The sequence below is a fragment of the Sarcophilus harrisii genome, chromosome 1 (assembly GCF_902635505.1).
Source record: "Sarcophilus harrisii chromosome 1, mSarHar1.11, whole genome shotgun sequence".
Lineage (NCBI taxonomy): Eukaryota > Metazoa > Chordata > Mammalia > Dasyuromorphia > Dasyuridae > Sarcophilus > Sarcophilus harrisii.
Window position 1 is genome coordinate 55,281,589 of NC_045426.1, and position 22,478 is coordinate 55,304,066.

General features: G+C 39.5%; 1 protein-coding gene across 2 annotated transcripts in view; it reads right to left on the bottom strand.

The window, feature by feature from the left end:
• The window catches only part of SLC6A6 (solute carrier family 6 member 6), a 137,852-nt gene that overhangs the window by 84,435 nt on the left and 30,939 nt on the right, over window positions 1–22,478 (bottom strand). The window lies entirely within an intron of this gene.

A 22,478-nucleotide genomic window follows, 5' to 3' on the forward strand; every position in this document is an offset into this window, starting at 1 on the left:
CTGTCTTTCTCTTCTTCTCCCTCTGTCCCTGTCTTTCCTGGATTTCCTTTAATACATGTGCCTTCCTTCTGAGTTTATGTCCAGTTTTCTCTGCCTCTGTCTTGTTTATATACAGCTGTTTAGTCTGTCTCCCTCAGACTGAAAGCTCCTTGTGGGCTTTCTTTGGCTTTTATATCCCTGGCACACAGTAGATGACAAGTTAATGCTTGGTGATTGACAGACCCAGGTTTTTTAAAAGGCCCCTTCTCAAGTCCAAGCACTTCCCTTTCTTGAATCAGAGTTATACATTTATTAAATATCTATTGTATGTCAGGGACTGTACTAAGCCTTGGGAGATACAAAAATAAAGGTGAACCAGTCCCATCTATAAGGACTTTATAAGCAGAGAAAATATGACCATCAATAACTACACAAACAAAGTTACTGTGGAGGGAGTGAACTACTAACCACAGGGATCTGGGAAGGTTTGATGGCAAAGCTGGTATTGAAGGTGAATCTAAAAAGAAAGAATTTCAGAAAATAAAGGTAAGCCCTCCAGGAATGGGAAGGCAGTGCACAGGTTGGGAGACAGCAGACAAGTGCCTTAACCTGAATAACTGAGGTTCACAGGAGCAGTCCAAAACCATAGGCTCCTTCAGGAGAAAAGACATTTGAAACAACCTCAAGGTTGGAGTGGGCCTTGAATGACAGAATGTTAAGAGCTCAAAAAAGTTTTAGCAATCTTCTAGTCCAATAGTCTTCATTTTTCAGAGATGGAAAATGGAGTCAAGAAAGTATGAATCATTTGATCACTTCCTCCCGACCTTCTCCATACCTCTTTGTTTATGACCTTCATCAACCTTTTCTTATTTTTCAACATTCCCATACTTTTCCTGGGGAGCCATTAGGGAATCTTCAATTTCAAGATTATATTAGATTTGCTTCATAGAAGCATCTCCCTTTTCTCATATCCCCATTCCCACTGAGTCAAAGCTATGTCTAATACCTAAAAACATGAATAGTAAGAAAACCCTAGAAACCCATCCTTAACACACCAAGAGAAAATGTACTATTTGATACTTTGGAGCAAATACTTTTTTTTATTTAATAGCCTTTTATTTACAGGATTTATACATGGGTAACTTTACAGCATTAACAATTGCCAAACCTCTTGTTCCAATTTTTCACCTCTTACCCTCTACCCCTCCCTAGATGGCAGGATGACCAGTAGATGTTAAATATATTAAAATATAACTTAGATACACAATAAGTATACATGGCAAAACATTATTTTGCTGTACAAAAGAATCAGACTCTGAATTATTGTACAATTAGCTTGTGAAGGAAATCAAAATGCATGTGTGCATAAATATAGGGATTGGGAATTTAATGTAATGGTTTTTAGTCATCTCCCAGATTTATTTTTCTGGGCATAGCTAGCTCAGTTCATTACTGCTCCATTAGAAATGATTTGGTTGATCTCGTTGCTGAGGATGGCCTGATCCATCAGAACTGGTCATCATCTAGTATTGTTGTTGAAGTATATAATGATCTCCTGGTCCTGCTCATTTCACTCAGCATCAGTTCGTGTAAGTCTCTCCAGGCCTTTCTGAAATCATCCTGTTGGTCATTTCTTACAGAACAGTAATATTCCATAATTTTCATATACCACAATTTATTCAGCCATTCTCCAACTGATGGACATCCATTCAGTTTCCAGTTTCTAGCCACTACAAAAAGGGCTGCCACAAACATTCGTGCACATACAGGTCCCGTTCCCTTCTTTATAATCTCTTTGGGATATAATCCCAGTAGTAACACTGCTGGATCAAAGGGTATGCACAGTTTGATAACTTTTTGAGCATAGTTCCAAACTACTCTCCAAAATGGTTGGACCCGTTCACAACTCCACCAACAATGCATCAATGTCCCAGTTTTCCCGCATCCCCTCTTTGGAGCAAATACGATATAGTTGATGTGGAGAGATTGTCTCATTACTGATATTTGTAAATGCTCTTCCACTTGGGATACAGTAGATGCTTAATAAATGCTTCTTGATTGTTTGCTAGTCAATGCCCTTAAAGAGTTTTGCAACCCCCCCCCCTCGAGAAGCAAAGCAAAAAGAGCCACTTAAATAGCAGTCAAGTTAAATCACAACAGAAGTCAATGACCATAGAATATCACATGAGGGTCATACCAAATAGGTGCAAGTGGAATGGCAGGTGAGGGAAGGAAATGGCCAATGAGGCTGAATAATCTGGGAAGGAACAGGGAGGAAATAGGCTCTGAACAGGGACATACTCTTCCAGGGAAAAGTGCTAGAAAGACATAAAAGTAAATTCAGATGAGTTTCTTTTGTGACATGTAGGCTAAAATTTAGGAGTATCTTGAAATGTCTTTTCTTCCAACACTGTAAGCCAACATCCTATGTGACTATCTGGGGCATTTTGAGGCAAAGTTTAGGGCAAAAATATGTGGAAACTCTATAGCATTATCCTGTCCTAGAATAGACATTAATTACAAAGAAAACGTTCTTTGTTTTTCCAATGCTTATGATTTTATTCATTTGACAAACATTGTATGCCAGAATTTGTGCAAAGCTCTTGGAGTGCAGTGACTGACAATAGTCTTTACCCCCACTATCCAAAGTCCAAAGAACCCACAGTTGGGGTAGGAATCTCTCTGTTTCCCAGGTAAAGAGACTTGCCCATATTAGGTATGCATTAATAATTGCTTAATTGATTTAATCTTCATAAGTCCCATCTATTTTGTCATGAGTGTGAACTGAGCAACTAACAAAGGTATTCAGGATTCCCTCAAAGAGTTTGGATATGGTCTTGTGGGGAAGATTATGTATCTTATGTATCCAAGCATGTATGGAAAGGCAATTGGGCTGGGGTGCGCCAGGGATACATATTGTATATTATATATTACAATGTATATTAATAAGGACAGAATCCATAATACTTCCCCCATGCAACCTTCCTTCTACACCCTCTTCCCCAGAAAAGGACAAGAGAAAGCTCTAAAGGAGATGGACTCTTAAGAAACATCAAGCCACGATAATTAGCTTTATTGCTGAATTTCTTGTTAGAAGGGACCAACTTAGAGGTCACCTAGTCCAATACCTCTCTTTTTGCATAAAGGGAATACTAAAGTTCAACTAAGTTAAACGGCAACCAAGGTCACCCACATTGAAATTAAATGGCAATCAAGATTACTAAGTAAAAAGAAATTGGAATTTAAGCCCCTTTCTGAAGGACCACTCTGCTCCACATGAACGCAGAAGCAGTTCTCCAAGGGGTATGACCCAGTTCCCAAAGCTACCTGGGAGTGGCCAAGGAACCCAGGTGGAAAAAGGTGTGGGGCAGCCACTGGATCAGAAGTCTCCACCAGAGGGCAGCATCATCGTGAGACAACCAAAGAGTGAGCGCTTTTATTTCTGGGGGAAAAAGGCAATCTACTGAGCAGCCCTTCCACCAAAATGCATTTGGACATAGAAACATGTAGACACAAAGTAACATATACACGATACCACCTTAACCATCCTTTCCAGTCCTGTTCTCACTCATTGCAAGAAATAGTACAAAGGCTTGAATGCCCCCTTGAGAATGGACCGTGAAACATGGCAGCTCAAGGTCCAGGTGGTGCAAGACAGCTTGGCTTTTGTGGGTTGTGGGGCAGTGACTTTTAATGATGAATGGCATGACCTTAGAGCCTGTTGGGGGAGGTGATGCTATGTTAGTGATCAGTGTCCCTCACGGTTCTTGACTTTAAAATCCTCCACAGACATTTATTGAGCGTCCAGTAGCTATCAAGCATACATGCAAGTGAGTAGGATAAACACAGAGTCCTGGCTCTCAGGGAGCTGGAGAAATAGGATGAGTTTGTTCATTTCATTTCTCATCATCATCATTATTAGGTACTTTATAAGGGATAGAGTTGCTGGGCTTGGATTTAGCAGCACTTGGGTTCAGTTACTGCTTCCATGGCATCTTTACCAGTCACGTGACCCAGGGCAAATCAACTTAAATGCCTCAAGCAAACTCCTGGCACTAGGTCTAGCCAAGCTTTTGTTTTACTTTGTCTCTCCACTCCCAACCATAGTGCCAATGGGCACACAAAGTGCTTAATAGCTGAAAACTGACCTAAAATGATAGAAGCATAGATCCAGGGTGTTCATCCCATTGAAGAAATGATTGATTCTTCACATAATAGTATTGTTTTGGGGAGAAAAGTCAAAGGAAAATGGAGATGCCAATGGATGGTAAATGAATGCCTCATGCCATATGAGGAGTATTTGAAGGAACTAGGAATGTTTAGTCTGAACTGAAGGGAACACTCAAGATTATGGGCGTGAGTGATTTGGGAAGATGGTCACGGCACTTTCTCACTGGAGGATTAAATTTTTATGGTAAAAGCAAAAACCCAAGTGAGGTCATCTATTTTACCTTTGTTTCATACAACCTCAGGGGGAAAAAGTCTTCCCAAGATCCTAAATTATCCTCACTGGGCACCTGATGGCAGCTACCCAGTAGGCATGGTGCCCAGAAGTAGTTAATCCACACCTCCATAGTGCTGGACTTGCACTCTTAAATCTATTTTGGTGATGAACACATTACATGACAAAATAAATTCTCTCCCCCTCCCCAACCGTTTAGCCCTCCCTTCCCCAAATAAAGCTATGGAAATACTAATATTTTCCTATTTCTATTTCCCTAAAGGATTTGCAAAGTGCTTCCTTCCCAACCACCCTATATGTTGTATAAGTAATAACATTACTAAAAATTATAACTATAATGATATTAAGTATTTTATAGTATTGTAAAGTTTGCAAAATGCTTTTAAAATATTTTTCATTTGATTCTCAGAACAACCTGCTTACAACAATATCAGAAAGCACCTTGAGGTGATATTTTAATCCAGATTTTCTTCCTCCCCTAAAACTATCTCTCTATCAAATATGCCAAAAGCTCTCCCTGATCTGCTCCCTGACTTCTACCTCACTTTACAGATTCAGAGAGGTATAATCTCTTCTTCAAAGTCACACAGTAAATAAACGCCAAAGCTGGGATAGAATTTAGGTTTCTTGGCATCTATTCTCCAGGGCTTTTTTCCATCACATCATGCTGAGTAAAAACTAATTCCACTTAGGGATTTCCTTTTTTCAATTTTTTTTCCTCCTCTTAGAATCTTACAGCCAGCCCATACTTGGATGGGGACACCTGGGGTGACCCAGAAGTAGGGCTTACAAATTTGCTGATCTCCCCATTCTTTGTACTGCCCATTCCCATTTCCTTTTCTCAAAATTAATCTGCCAAGTCCAGACTAATTCCCTGAGAGAGGGAGACGTGCACACTGGTGCACACTGGGAGACATTGGGCTTGTCAGGTGCAGGGACCGGATGTGGCCTCGTGTTTATGAGCTATTTAGTCTCTATGCATAACACAGAAAGGAACAGAAACACACACACATACACACACACACACACAAAACAGGAGCCTATTAAAAGACCATTAGGGTGTTTCTAACATTTACCCGGTCCTTAAATGACCTTAAATCTAAAAGGCCAGTGGGAGTTCTAGCATGTTACTAAGCCAGGAAAAGAAATGTCTTTAGTCCACTCTGCCTTTTTTATGCTTCTTGCCCCTCTTAGCATAAACTAGAGTTCAGCTCAGGAGACCTTGGGACATTAAAAAACAAGCTAAGCTGTTGTTCTGTAGTCTTAGGTTTTGTTATAGTTTTAAAAGGGGGGGGAGGCGGAGGGAGGCTGTCCTTGATTTTCTGCCTCAGAAAAATCAGGGTTCTGCCCCTTTTGTCCCTATCCTGGGGTGTGGGCCAGGATGGGAGTAGTGGATGGAGGCGGTGAAGGGAGTAACCATCAATTATTCTATAAGGAGGAAAGGGAGGAGCACAGAGGAAGTGTTGAATAAATGAAGACTTTGGGGGCTTTAAGATTTTTTCCAGCTCTAAGAGGCCATATTCAATTTAACAAGTATAAATTCAGCAGTTACAATAGAGAAGAACTGTACTACTAATATAAACATGAAGATAAATAAAATAAAATGAAGGTGATTTAAGGAAAAACAACTCAATAATAATAGGTATATATATATTTTTTAAATTGGATCAAAGAAGGTTTCCTACAGAAGGTGATACCTAAATTGAGCTTTGGGGTTGCCAGGTATCACAGTGGATAGACAGCTAAGACTAGAATTAGAAGCAGGAGTTCAAATCCAGCCTCAGACACTTACTAGCTGTGTGACCATGGGCAAGTCAATTAACTCTGCCTCCGTTTCTTCATCTGTAAAATGAACTGGAGAAGAAAATGGCAAACCACTCCAGTATCTTTGCCAAGAAAAGCCCAAATGGGGTCACGAAGAGTGAGACATGACTGAAAAATGACTGAACAACAAAAATGAGCCTTGAAGGAAGTTAGATATCTATAGAGGGAAAGATGAGAACGATGTGTATTTTAAGCAGGTGGGACAAGCTGTGCAAAGAAATGAAACCTCATACAAAAAGCAAGGAAGCCTCTTTGGCCAAAATGGAGAACTTATGAAGGTCTATACTGTAATTCAGAAAAGGTGGGCTGTCAGACTATTTAAGATTGCTGAGTTAGGCAATGACATAGCTAAGCCTTTGATTTTAGGAAGATTATTTTAAGCAGTTATATGAAAGATAAAGAGAATTGCAGAAATATGCGAAACCAAGTCATTCTTTTTCCTTTGTTTTGGAAAATCGTTATTTTTCACTAAAAATATTAATTATATTAATATGATATGGATTTCTGTTATTTTTAATGAATTATTTAAATTATATTAATAATATAATTATATTATCTTAATTACTAGCACAGTAAATACTAAAAGATATAAACAAAAGCTCTTTGGGGTACTTGAAAGTTTTTAATCACATGGAGGGGTTTTGAGACCAAAAAGTTCGAGAACTGCTGAACTAGAGAGTCTGACTATGTGAACGGAGAGTAGGAGAGGAGATTATTTGAATCCCTGCTATCTATCGGGTCCTTACACTTACAGGCCTCAGTTCAGCGAAGCTCAGGTAGTGCAAGAGGTCTGTGACCCTATCTGGCCACCAAGCTTCGGCAATTCCCTCTTTCTTTAACTCTAATAAAATAAATGGCTGGAGAATAGGCAAATTTCGCATCTAAGTTTGATATTAATTATGAAATTATTAATTTAATTAATAAACTCAGTTTACTTCAAGTTGTTACTGAATTCAGCACTTGTCACTGAGTATTTTTTTCCCATCAATGTATATCTACCATCCTATGTAGATCCTCAAAATTTGTAGATGTTAAAAAGGTCTTCATATTCAAACATCTGAGGACTATGTCTCACACACACACACACACACACACACACACACACACACACCTTTCCTTGCCTAACAGATGAAGAAACATCCAAGGAATAAAATATGCTTCTTCATATTGATAAAGCAAGCTGGTAATAAAGTCAGCTCTGGCTAAAATCTCCCGATTCCTAGCCCACTGTTCTTTCCTCTCTACCCTCATGTTAATATTTTCTAATAATTCTTTTGATTGTAGGGAAAAAAGAGATAATATTCTTTCTATCTCCCAGGCAGAGAAAAAGGAACAAACACACTGGGCTGGGGAAACTGGAATTCTAGTCTGGAGAGAAGGAGAACAGTCTGTTATCCCCTAGGAACAGAGAGTCCACACCAGTATTATCATGGCTCTTCTGAAAAAGACCAGCAGAATTCTGTATATAAGTCAGAGAACTGAGGTTCAAATTCCAGCCCAGCCTTTTATAACCTAGAGATTTTGCGTAACTTGTTTAACTTCATGGGTTGATTAAATCTACAAAAAGATGGGGTTAGATTAGAGTTTCTTCCAGCTCTAAATCCACCAACTAATCAATAAGCATTATTAATCTCGGGGGAAAGAAGAGGAATGAGAATTTATATTATGCCTACTATGTGCCAGGGACTGTACTAAGTGCTTTATAAAGAGCTCATTTGATCATCACAATAACCATGAGAGCTAGGTAATACTAATATTACTATTTTAATAGTTAAGGACACCGAGGCAGACCACCAGAAGCTTACATTCTAGGGAGGAGAGACAGAAAGACACAAAGAGACAAAGAAAGACAAAGGATCTCATAATTCTATGTCATTTCCCTACATTTTAGGCTCCTCAAAGAGTAGGGATTATGCTTTATTTTCTCAATATGAAAAAACCACCAAGAATAGGGCCTCTCACACAATAAGAAAGACAGGTAGGTAGGTAACTAGATAAATACATACATACAGATACACAAAGAGACACAGAAATATAGAAAGATTGAATTGAAATGAATAGCTCTATGATCTTAAATAATTCACTTAGGAGACCTCTGAAGGCTTTCCCAGCTCCAAGACTACAGGACTGAGCAGAGTATAATAATATAATAAGTGTTCAGTAATTCTTGGTCACTTATTAAGTACTTAGGGACTAATGGGAGGTATGGCTAGGGTAAAGCAGATGATGACCGATCCAGCTATGCCCTGGGTGAGCCTTGGAGGGCCTGGGAGCAATGTGCCCAGCAGCTGCCTGGCAGGACTCTAGACTGTTCCCAAAGCCAATAAATACAAGTCATTTACTCACTACTAACAAGTCCCTCAGGACATTTCATCCCAATGCCAAGGATCATTCCCTTCCTCCTTAAGTTGCCCTCAGTGAAACCTGTTCCCCAACAGGTAGACACTGCCCCTCCTGGGAAGCTCCCAGTCAAAGGCCCTTCAGCCTTAGGCTAATTTAACTGGTCAGCCAGCTTCTCCCTATCCCCACCCCCTCAACCACCAACGGCTCAAATCTTCATCCCTTCTGGGCTCAGCTCAGAATTGAGCCCCATAGAACTCGAGAATGAATATATCAGGCCCTAGACAGGGCCTGAGAATGTTATATTAAGACCCAGAAACTTAGGATATAAAATGTTAGAAGTGGGAGGGATTTAAGAAAATAGAAAATAAAAGATCTTGAAAATACAGACTGTCCAAGATGGAAGGGATCTTGGAACAAAGTGACTTAGAACATGGAATACTGGAGCTCGAAGGGACTTAGAATATGAGCTACCCTTCAAAAAATCATCCAGTTCCACTTCATCATGTCAGAGAAAAGGAAAGGAAGGTGTGAAGTGGGAGAAGCTACGGGCCTCAGGGTCACTGAGGCAGGGCTAACAGTCCCAGATGAGTGTTCTTTCCACTATCCTAGGTTGTTCGCCTCCTTATCCAAGGATGGTTAATAATGGGCATACAGTAGGTCCTTAATAATTGCTTATTGAATTGAAACCAATCTAATCCTTCCCAGGGATGCCCAGGACTTGGGAAGAGCCCATTTGGGCCAACTGTTTCATTTTCTTGTTGAGATAATTGAAGTCCAGGGAGATGAGATGATGACTTGCTAAGGTGACACTCATCTTAAACATCAGAAAGAGAGCCTCAGTCTACACAATCAAATGTCCTTCCATCCTAATATTCATCAGCCACAGGGAACAATGCAGTTTATTGGAAAATCATAGCTATAGATGCAGAAGCTTTGAATTTCAGCTTCGGTTAGGCCTCTGTTTTTTGGTGGGTGAGTGGAGGCAAATCATCCTGCTCCTGAATGAGTACCTTCAGTTCCTTGTTGGAATGATGGCTATACCCCAGGAGCTGGAAAAAGGGGTCACAAGGAATTGCAAAAGGAACGCTGAAGTTAATGTAATACCTGATATATAGTTAGTGACTACTAAATGTCTATTGCATTGAATTTAAAGCCAGAGGTCTTGGGTGCTAATCCTGGTTTTATAGCTTATGATGGGAAGCATGACATATAAGCTAGAGTATTGACTCTGCCAGGAAGACTTCAGATTGAAATCCTGTATAACCCAGGCTCACATCCCCTTTAATAGAAAAATGTATAATATATAATTATATGGCATATAATTATAATTTTATGTATAATTATAAAATACAACAAAATTAGACAACACCAAGCAGGCGCCTGGAGATTCTCAAAACTCAGGCCCACAGAAATGACATCACAAAATATGCTTTGTGTAGACAAAAGAAGACAGGGGCTTCAAGAGCTAACCAGAAACTACAGAGCAACCCAAGAGAAAGGGAAAGCACCTGTTGTGAGTCTGTTTGCATAATAACTTTCCAAAAACACTTTCATTCTGGTCTCCACTTAAAAGCCAGAGAGGCAGCTGTTCCTGCCCTAAATACTAACACCCACACTTTGCAAAGAAGGAGACAGAGTCAGAGGTCAACCAATCACAGCATTGAATCTGGAAGGAGCCTTGGGGACTCTCTAGTCCAATCTCCCTATTTTACAGATGAAAAAACTGAGGCCCACCAGAGAGAAGGACTTCCCCTAGTCCCCTACCTCCTCTGTAGTCCTTTTCAGCTCTGACAAGGGACTTCTATGTCTCTTACCCCAGTCCTGCCTAAAAGTGTGATGTCAAACAAGACTTTTCTAACTCTGGGTTTAATTTCCTCCTCTTTAAAATGAAGACTTTATGAGGTTGAGGGCAGAAAGAAAGGTCCCCACAACCCCAAAGAAGAAATCAGCAACATTTCTTATGGTCATCAAGTATGTGAAACAAAACAGTTGCCCATCGATTGGGAAATGGAGAAATGAGTTGGGCTACAAGACTGTAACAGAAAAAAAAAGTGTAGTAAGAAAAGATTCAAAGGAAAAATGTAGGGCAATATTGGAACTAATGAAGAGGGAAATAAGCAAAAACCAGAAACACAATAGACCCAATAATTAGAAACGGAAAGAACGTTGACAAAACAAACTGAATTTTGTTATAGGATTGCAATGACCAGTCTGGGTCCTGAAAATTAGTGAAAAAAGTTATGTACCTCCCTTACTTCCCAGCAGAAGTGAAGGACCAAGGATACAGGACACTGCACACATTGACATGCTGGACTTATATGTTAATTTTTGCAGAAATGCAGACTTTGTTATAGAGATCAGCTATCTGAATAGGATAAAAAGGGATGTATATAGGTAATGAAATAAAGGTCATGGGAAAACAAAAAGTCACAGTTTAAAAAAAAATCTAAGGGGAAATTAAACAATGTATGGTACTTAATAAATGATTGCTGACCAGTTCTTAGCTCTACTATCCTAGAAACTAAGATCTGCGTGGTAGACCTACCTTTGCCACTAACCATCTAAATGGCCTTACACAAGTATCGCTCCTGACCCATCAATCAAATAATAGTTATCTTGACATTGCCAAAGAGTTAACCTTTGGAACAGAATCCTTTTGCTCAGGTTTTATGACCAGCCTTCAGCTTTTTAGAGGAAAACACATGACTAAATAGCTCGGTCTCTCCACCATAGTTGCCGAAAATAACAGTCCTCAATGTCATTTTCTGGAGCTCAGATACTCATTCCACTGGATCTGCTGGTAATGATCCCAGTCCTCTTCTCTGCAAGGAAATCCTTTTAATCTGGAGTCCCAAATTAAATTTATACATGCAAACATGCATATAATATGTGCGTGTAAAATAATCATATCATATATGTATTCTGTAGTACACTATGAATACTATATATTTATAGATAATTTGTATGTATACATGAGTATATAAATGTTTACATGTAAATGTTTTATGTATAAATAAAAATTTAACTCAGCCCCTGCAAGCCATAGTGTAGAGACAGATTTATGTATCTGTGTACATATGTATAGAGATATATACATATATTACATTTGCTAATCTCTTAAGCCATACCAAAAGGCTCTCATTCCTTTGCTTATTTCAGGCAGGAAATGAAAGTCAAGACTGATTACTGATATGAAAACTAAAGAAAACCAGGAAATGTCTACCAAGCATCTGAAAAGCAGAAACTGATAAATCAAAAGAAGCTGGTAGTTGGAGCTGGTTAAAGGCCACTCCTCCCTTACAATCTGTTCTACTTTAAATCGCAAAGGGGAAGAAAGAAAGGAGAAAACTGTCTAAATGGCCAAGATCTGCTCATTCCATCCAAAAATCAAGTGAGAGTTGTGATTTTCCTTTAGCAAAGGGTTGGGGGGAGGCTTCCAAAAGTCTCAGTGCAAGTTAATAATTGCTAACGTTTATATGGAGCCTACTGTGTACCAAGTACTGGGCAAAGTCCTTTTCTACAATTATTATCTCATTTCATCCATAACCCTGGGAGGTAAGTGCTATTATTATCCTCATTTTATAGATGAGGTGAGTGGTCACAGCACTTCCATCCTCAAAAAGACTAAGAGAGCCAGCCAGTCTATAAAAATAGGAGGAAGGGAGGAAAGGAAGAAGAGAGGGATGGAGAAAAGGAGAGAAGAAGAAAAGGAAGGAGGAAAAAGAGGGATGAAGAGAAGGAGAAAGGGAGGGAGAAAAGGAGGAATGACTTTTGGACCAGTATGTAATTAATAGGAATTTCAATGCAGAACCTGTTTGATATTTAACAGAAAAATGTGCTAAGCCTCTGATAGAAATCTAGATAACACTTCAAAATACTTCCCAATTCCGAGGTACTTCCCAATTTTAATCTTTATGGATTTTTCCAATTTGTAAAATGGATATAAGAATACTAGAATGGTGGACCAAAAGGAGCCAGAGTAAGAAACAAAAAAGAGCAAAAAGATGCAAAGCACTTGGGTTCTAGAAATACAAATGAACTATTATTAGTATAAGGTGAATTCTGGCCTTGCTTGCCTTCCCCAAGACCAACGGGTAGTAGTAACTGGAGGTAGAAGGTGATGTTCTAAAATGTAGGAAAAAAAAGACCTTGAGTTTTTCAACTGTCTCCTTCCACTCCTCTCCTGATAACTGGGCTCCTTTTCAATTCAGGTGCCTGAATTGGAACATTCTTCTGAGACCCACTCTCTCTGTGGGTGCAGGTATTTCTGGACTGTTGCAGACTGACCCTGGGGGTTCAATCTTATTTATAATCCTAAATTTTGTGGCAGCCTCCACAAGACATATTGTACTATTACAATGGGGAAATCAGAGGCTGCTGTTCCTTTGAGCACTAGGTGGGGGACCAGTATTAAGCTTTAAAAATCTTGGCTGTGCCTTTGGAGATCCACGTGCAGTTTGCCTGTAGCTTAAAAAAAAAAAAAAAAAAAAAAGAGGAAAGGGGGAGGATGACATCATTTCTGCCTGTGCATTCATTTATATGTGTATGAACCTGTAAAACTAACATTTCTATAGCAATTTAAATTTTGCAAAGTGCATCAAACACAATGATCTCATTTGTGCCACAAAAATCTCAAGATACGTACCACAGGCATTATTATTATCATCCCCATTTTCCAGATCAGAGGCTTGTATAAAATTTACCTGGGATTTGACCTCTGACTCCTCTTTTACTCTATCACACTTTCCCAATTTTCTAATGGTCTGCATACTCCTCAGTCACCTTTCCGAGGACTCCAGAAGGAAATAACATTCAAATAAGAGAGACCTGACCCAATTCTTCTAACCTCTCCCCATCCTGAGAGTAAGGTGCAGTACCCACCACAGAAGATCCCAACTTAGAACAATAGGAATCCCCTGACAAGAGATGATCATCCACCTTTATCTGCATCCTTCCATTATGTCAATCAATTCAGAAATTTGTATTAAGGGCATCTTAATCACATCTCTTTCATGTTTCTATAAATGCAGGATCCCTTCCTATCCCATCTGAATTTAGTCCTACTCTGACTCCAGGTACCTCAGAACAAGAATACAGTAGATGAATTTACATCATTGGAAAAAAAGAAAAGAAACAATTATCCACTCTCCTCCTTCCCCAACCACCACACACCTTCAAGACATCCCACTGATATCATCTGCTTTGGAATCCATTACCCAAGATAGACACAGACACAAGATAGACCATAGTACCTCCTAGGTTATATACAAAGTGAGGGAGAAAGCCTCTCTGAATTAATCAAATTAATCAAATCTAAGATGTACCCAATTCAATCCAGAAAGATTATAAGCACCTGCTGGGGGCAGAGCACCCTGAAAAAAAGTGGAGAAATTAAAGGATAAATGAGAAAGGGTCTTCACCCTCATGAAGATTAGATTCTGCTTGTGCCTTTCCCTACCCTGATCAACATGCTTTCATTAATGGATGTCAAGACCGAAATAAAATAATCACCATTGTCAGAGAACTCACATTATACTGGGTGAAAAAATTACACCGTCTTTCTGTTTTGTTAAGCCCAGATGTGAACCAAGTTTTCTCAGAATATCTTTAAGACAGTCTCAATATTTCAATACACATCTTTTATTTCCCTGACTCTTCCCTGGTATTTCCCCTCCTCCCCAGAGAAACCCCCAACGATACATTTCCTCTATAAGAGATGTGTTTATGATGAAGATTTTTGCTGAATCTTTTTCAGGACCAAGTGAGTTGTAAGGTACTTTCCACTTTATAGTCTTCCCCCTAATGGCTCCTTCCTCCTGGTTAATGATGAATTCTATAGGGAACTCATCTTTCCCCTTGTTAATTAACATTATAGCATAACTTTGTAATCTGAGATGGATGTCTTGTCATGGTTGTTCCATGTCACAAACAATCTCTATCGTGATATTATGATATTTTCATATATTTTTTTTCAATTTATTGTTCTCCCCAAACTATTTCTATTTACAACTCCTGGCACCTGTTCTGCCTCATCAGGTGCCTAAAGAGTTTCCAAGATGTTTGTTCAAATAATTCAGGCCTTCTTCTCGTTTTATACTACAAGTCTTAGCTAATAAACCTCTCCTCACAGATAGTGGAAAGGGCTCAATTTTAACCTGACCCAGAATGAGCACAATCAGCACCAGTAAGGTTTTACTTTAGTGAAAATCTTTCAGTTCTCTTTCTTACAATCCTCTGGTGGAAATGTTGTCAGTTAAGCAGTTTAGGAAATGGTGGAACACAGAAGCCTCGGAACCTGATGGTGAATCAGTAGCCACTAGGGTCTACTCCTGACCATTACTGATTCAGAGCAAAATTTGGGGTAAGTCATATTTTCTGTATTGAGTTAGTTCCCCTTTTGTGAAACAGGGTCTGAGCCACTTACATTATATAGGGTAAGGAAGGAAGGGGAAAGGGGAAAAGGAAGATGGGAGTGGGGGGGGAAGGGCATAAAACTTAAATCATGCCAAAATATTTGGGTGCAAGGATCAAGCTGAATATTTTGAAAAGAACTAAATGAATGAACATAGAGCCCAGAGTTGGGAAATTTGAGTTCTAGTCCCAGCTGTGTGACTTTCCTTGTTCCCTCCTCTGTGGAAAAAAACAAAAAAAAAAACAACTTCAATGTTCGTCTTCTCTCTTAAGTTCCCTCTCAAGCTGTACACACTGTATAAAGTCTTTGCGTCTAAACAGAATTATAGTTCCGTTTCTGGCAACTTCCCCTTTGAGAAACCAAGGGCTACGTCTCTCTCAATTCTAGAAAACAAACACTGATTCTCTATGTAGAAAGTGGAAGTATAAAGGGCTCCACCGAATCCTTGACTTTGGATGCCTGGGACACATTTCAAACAATCCACTATCCAAAAAAACAATTCTTCCCAATTATTTCTCTCACTTCTCCCCACCCAATGAGGAAATATGCAATGAAGGAAATTTAGGGGAGAAGATTTGGTTTGGCTGGTTGGACTAGATTCATTAGTATGGTCTTTCCCAAGCCATTCTCAAATTCTAAACTCCTAGGAACAAAGAAAATATCAAGTATCATAAACTACAGATATTCATTCTCTCAAGGCATCAAGCTTCTTGTCATGGTTACAGAAAGTATGTTTAATTTATTAGTACAGAATGCCCCACTTCTCCAACTACCAGGCTTCTGATAACTTTAATTATCCAGAATATGGACAAAATCCTAGAAGGAACTAAAGAGAGGGATAGTGGGGAGGAAGCTTCAGACCATCTGAAATAGTCACAAAGTTCATTAGTTATAGGAGAACCCCTCCATTCTGGGGAGGAATTTTTCTACAGAGAGGACTCTTTAGCCAATTTACTCATACTTCACACACGGTTCACACGTTCGTGTTTTCTTCCATTTGAATGTAACCTCCTAGAAGGCAGGGATTATAATGCTTGCTTGTCTTACTCTTCCTCAGAGTTGAGTACATTTATATGATGAACAGAAAAATCACCAAAGAAGGATGAGGGAAGATGAATACCAGACATACTATAAGAAAAGAAATAGATGATAATCTCACACTGAGGGAAATGGAATAAAAACTATATAAATCAGTCTGGGGACATTTTGTGTAGGGGCAAATTGCTTCTCATAGGCACTGAAGGGATTATTCACTGTAATTTAGCCCGATCCATTCCTTCATTTTCATGTTGAAGGCCCCCAGAAACCAAGAAAAGATTCCATAATGTTCATCACCCTATATTTAAGAAGTCAGGAAAGTGAATGATTCATTAGAAAAAATACCTTATCCAAAATGCTTAAAATTTAAACAATCTTGGCTTGAGAGAAAATTCACCTCTGTGGACCCTTCTAAGCAAGGTCAGATAAATAAGATTCCCCTGGATATACTTTGATTTCCAAAATGCAAAATGATTTTTTGGCCAAGAGATCTTGGATCTCATTGGTCATCTCCTCCTCTGCTAATCCTATTCCATCTTCTCCAGGAATAAATGGTACTCTCCTCACTGAGGGCAAGTCTGACTCCCCCCTACCCCACTGAGGGGCAGTAACAGTCCCCAAAAGGAAAAGTAACTTGTCCCCCACTTTCTAAGTCTGGGTGACACAGTTATCATAAACTAAGCAGTTAAACTGAGAAGAAATCAACATATTACAAACCTGGATATACTGGATTCATATCGAATCCTGTCAGGTGAGAGCTGCCTTAGAGGAATGGTGTCCAGCATGCTAAGCCCTTTTAGATATTAGCTCTAGCTCTAGCTAGAAAAAAAAAATCTCACCTTTAAAATCAATAGCAGGCAGTGGGCAAATATCAAACTCCACATGCCTGAATGGAGATTCTTGTCCCCACCTTGTCCATTGCCATGTTACCTGCCCTTTCTCCTCTCTTTGTTCCATTCTTCGAGTATGTCTTTGCTTCTCCCCCTCCCTCACAACCTCACAAAGTACAATAGATACTTTCCTAGACATGGCTTCCTAAACTTGAACATCATCTTTCACTTTCACCACCAGTTTCATTTGTGCCAAACTCTAAGAGACTGAAACCGATTCAGGAAACTCTCTCTACCAATATAAGATGGCACCATTACTATAACTGGTTGCCTAGAGCACCGGGAAGGGACTTGCTCTGGACCACAGAGCCAAGATGCATCAAAAGGTAGGAGTCCTGCTCGACTTAAAAAGCCACCTTCTCCAAGAAGCTTTTCCTGATCTCCCCACCAAGTGTCCTACTTTTGGGACAGCTCTCTATTTATCACATAATATTGCATGTTCTAATTATCATTATTTTGGTTTTATCCTCCCCTACAAACTCCACAAGTTACAGTCTCTGTCTTAGCAGCAGCTTGTCCCAGCACCTGGGACAATAGTCCCAGCTTAATACATATTTGCTGAGTAGAGCTGAATTATAACTGTGGTTTCAGATTTGGAGAGTTCCCAGAGGCTACTTTTCTATAACTATTTATTGGATGCCTCTGCTGTCTTTCTCTAAGTAGGAGATGGTAAGGGGTGGAAAAGTAAAGGAAGCAAGTTGTAAGGAAAATGTGTCACTGACTCTCTATTCGTTAGACCAAATACCACAATCCTTGTTGACCTTAACCTCACCATCATGCACAAGTCACATGATACAGCCAGATTAAACTCTCTTCAATGTTGTTTTTCACAGATGAGATGCCATTGTCCAAAGAGTAAAATCTAAAGTCCTTTCATCTGACACACAAGGTATTTATTTTTTGCAATCTGGTGGCCCACTCTGTTCCTCTCACCTCATCTTCTAATTCTTCCCTCCACTCCAAAGCCTTGAGTAGTCTCATTTATCTCAAACACGCCTGTATTTTACCATCTCCTTGCTTTTTCTCAGTGATCCCTTATGCCCAGAATATTCTTACTAACCTTGAAACACAAACTCATGGCCTCCTGTGATGCCTTTACTTGTGACCAACCCAGCCCATAGCAATCTCTTTTCGAAAGCCCCAAATTGGAATTAGAATGCCCAACTTCTACTTGTCTCTGGCTACCTACTATAGGGCCTTCTGCTCAGTCATCCCACATGTGGGGACTTATTTAGGGTCACACAGAAATGTTATCTATGACAAGATTTGAATTCAGATCTTCTTGATCTAAACTGGACAGAGTCTAGCATTCTTATACCATCTACAGCCTTGGAATATAGGACATTGTTGGAAGGGGACTTGGAAACTACCTAATCCAAACCCTTCATTTTATTTTTTTATTTATGTTTTTTATTTTCAAAACATATGCAATGACAATTTTTCAACACTGACCCTTGAAAACCCTTGTGTTCCAATTTTTCCCCCTTTTCTCCCACCCCTTCCCCTAGATGGCATGTAATCCAATATATGTTAAACATGGTAAAAATATGTGTTAAATCCAATATAGGCATACACGTTTATACAATTATCTTGCTGCACAAGAAAAATCAGATCAAAAAGAAAAAAAGAAAAAAGAAAAAGAAAATTCAAGCAAACCACAACAAAAAGAGTGAAAATACTATGTTGTGGTCCACACTCAGTTCCCACAATCCTCTCTCCAGATATAGATGGCTCTCTCTATCAAAGATCATTGGATCAGTCATCTCATTGTTGGAAAGAGCCATGTCTATCAGAATTGATCATCATATAATCTTCACTGTATACAGTAACAAGATCTCCTAGTCCTGTTCTTTTTACTCAGCATCAGTTCATATAAGTCTCTCCAAGCCTTTCTGAAATCATCCTGCTGGTCATTTCTTACAGAACAGTAACATTCGTAACCACATGAACATGAACATAAATAACATTCATATACTACAATTTATTCAGCCATTCTCCAACTGATGGGCATCCCCTCAGTTTCCAGTTTCTGGCCACTACAAACAGGGCTGCCACAAACATTTTTGCACATACGGATGGATCCCTTTCCCTCCTTTAAGATCTCTTTGGGATATAAGCCTAGTAGTAACACTTCTGGGTCAAAGGGTATGCACATAACTTTTTGAGAATAGTTCCAAATTGCTCCCCAGAATGGCTGGATCTATTCACAACTCTACCAACAATGTATCAGTGTCCCAGGTTTTCCACATCCCCTCTAATATTCACCATTATCTTTTCCTGTCATCTTAGCCAATCTGAGAGGTGTGTAGTGGTACCTCAGAGTTGTCTTACTTTGCATTTCTCTGATCAGTAATGATTTAGAGCACCTTTTCATATGACTAGAAATGATTTTGATTTCTTCACCTGAAAATTGTCTGTTTATTATCCTTTGACCATTTGTCAATTGGAGTATGGCTTGAATTCTTATAAATCTGAGTCAATTCTCTACATATTTTTAGAAATGAGGTCTTTATCAGAACCCTTGATTATAAAAATCAAACCCTTCATTTTATAGATAGAGCACCAAAGACCCAAAACAATGATTTATCCTTTGGAAGACCTGACTGATCAATTCCTGTTTAAGACAACCATTTACAGTTGTGAGACCTCTTGGTGCACTTTAGTTTCTTCATCTGTAAAATGGGAATAATGGTACCTACCTTTAGACTTAAATGAGATTATATTTACAAACCTAAAAGGACAACAGAAATGCTAGCTATTATGTTATTGTTGTTATTATAAGGTCCCTTCTAGCTCTGACATGTTACAGTTGATTCTATATTATATTCTAGATCCCTTCCTCTCTAACCTATTCTGTTCTAAGGTCCCTTCTCCCACATTCTCCCTCTTCTAAGGTCCCTTCCAGCTCCCACATTCTAGGATTTTATGACTAAAGCAGAAGATGTTGGCTAGCTGGGAGATACATGCCTCTGAGGACACTGGCTTCTGGTTCCTGTGGAGCTTGAGAATCCAGTCTCCAAGCACCTTCCTTATATGGACTCCTGTGGGAAGGTGCGATTTCTCAAGCAGCTACACTCAGGAAAGGGGGACCTGAGGGGAAAGGGAGGAGAAGGCCAGCAGAGAGCCCTGGACAGAAGCCTGCAGTGTCACTAACACGGGGATTGAGTAAGCTCTTGGCACTCGAGCTATTTACTGGCTGAGCCAGAGAGGGGAGAGGCAAGTTACAAAGCCCTGTCAAGGCTCAAACTTTGAAGAAGAAAAATTGATTTGGGTTTAAACTCTGCCCCGATTAGCAAATAGGGCAGACTGGCACCGCAGTTGCCAACAACATCCCAGCTTTTTTTTTTTTCACTCCAGACACTGACATGTGTAACCAAACATCGGAGAGAGGTTCTTGTGAATGGAATTTTCCTTAAGTCTCTCTTGCCCGGTGCCTCAGTGACTTAAATGTGGGAGGATTTTCCCAGTTGTTGGGGTGTGTGTGTGTGTGTGTGTGTGTGTGTGTGTGTGTGTTTAGTATGTGAGTAAGGAACACCTCATTGGGAATAAACACCTCATTCAGAAGCCCTACAGTCCCTTGACCCCACAGGAGACAATTATGTCTCTGTGATTTTCCCCTAACGTGGCTGCTGCTTAAGTGACACACAGGTAAATTCCAGGTGGGAACCCTGTGAGGTCTTCTGTGCATGAGATCCAGAGGAACTCCAAAGCCCCCACCCCCACCGAAGCAGAGCGTCAGAACAGAGCAGGTTCCTCTTAACTTACATCCAAAGGAGATTTGGGGAAGGGGGAGTGAGAAAGGAAAAGGAAATAGACATTTCCATTGTATCTACTATGTGCTGGGTGCTGTACACATATTATCTCAATAATTCCCACAACCACCCTGGGATGGAATTGCTATTATTTTCCTGTTTTACAGTTGAGAAATCGAGGCAGATTAAGATTAAATAAGCCTGATTTTAGGCTCAGTACTCTATGCATTGAATCACCTAGCTTCCTCAAGCAAAGTTAATAGTGAATTTCAATCAGTAGCTGGAAGACACAGTGGAAAAATGCTGGGCCTGGAACCAAAAGAACTGAATTCAGATCTGCCTTCTGAAACTTCCCAGCTATATGATCCTGAACGAGTCACTTAACTTGTATGTCTGTTTTTTGTTTTTGGTTTTTTTGATTCTATAAAATAATCACAGCACACATTTCCAGGTTTGCTACTAGAGTCAAATGAGATAATATATGTAAAGTGCTCCGCACAATGCCTGGCACAAAGTAGGTGCTACAAAAATGTTAGTTATTTTAACTATATGTAGAAACTGTATCATTTGGCATGTGTGTATATAGGGGGAGTAATCAGTCCTATCACTGCATTGGTTCAGGGGATTCCCAGTGTGGAAGCCCCCTCTACCAATGCAGATCAACAACAAGTTATTGGGGTTTGAAAACGTTAGCTGGGGCAACTGACCTGCCCAGGGTCATACAGCAAACATATATCAGAGGCACAATTCAAACTAACAACACTAAAGAGGGAACTTTAGAGATTTTTTAATCCAATCTTCCTTCTTATACAAATAGGAAATTGAGGCTCAAAATGACTTGCCTCATCTGTAAAACAGACTGTGACAATACTGTTCACAATTGCTAAAAGGAATGTACTTTGCAAATCCCTATATAAATGTGAATTCCTGATCACCAGTAACAAGATAATTATCATTAAATATGACAAGAATGGAATACTAATAATAAACTCAAATTCTCCAAAGTACTTTCCAAACCTTATGAGATCTGATCCTCCAAACGCATTAGGGCTACTCTATCACCATTTTAAAGATAGGGAAACTGAGGCTAGGAGGTAAATGACTTATGGTAGCAGTCAAACTCACTTATTTCAAAGCAACAAGAGATTTTAGGTATTATCTAGTCTGATTCCTCCACCTTATATATGCTGAAACTGAAGCCTAAATAAATTAGATGTTTTATATAACTGGGATCTGAACCCAGAACCTCTGGTCAGAAATGGAACACTCTGCATGCTGCCAATATTCGTTCCAATCTTTGACTTGGTATGGGACGTATCAGGAGATGGTGAAAAATAATTGGGAGCTTGGGACTAGAATAAACTCCTCTCCTTCCCAGAGCCCAGTCCCCAGTTGCTACAGAGAGAAAGGATTCTTCATATTCTACCCCAATGTTCCTAAAGCCTCATTTGGCACCCCCTTTGCCAACTCCCCTTTTAGATCTTATTTTGTTTCTTTTCATCCCTTCTAGTCTAGGCTTAGGCCCTGACTCCTGATTGAGTATTTCTCTCAAAAACACTACTAGGCTTCAAAGCGAAAGAAAAGGGAGAACTTTCAGCTCCCTTATTTAACAGCTTAAGAAACTGGACTAAATCAAAGAAGTTACTTATTCAACATCAGTTGATATAAGTAAATAAGGAATAGAATTTGAACCCAGGCCTCTTGATAACAAGCCTAACTCCACTTCCTGGAGTTAGCCAGCACAACTTCCCATACCAATCCAAAAATTATTTTTAGAA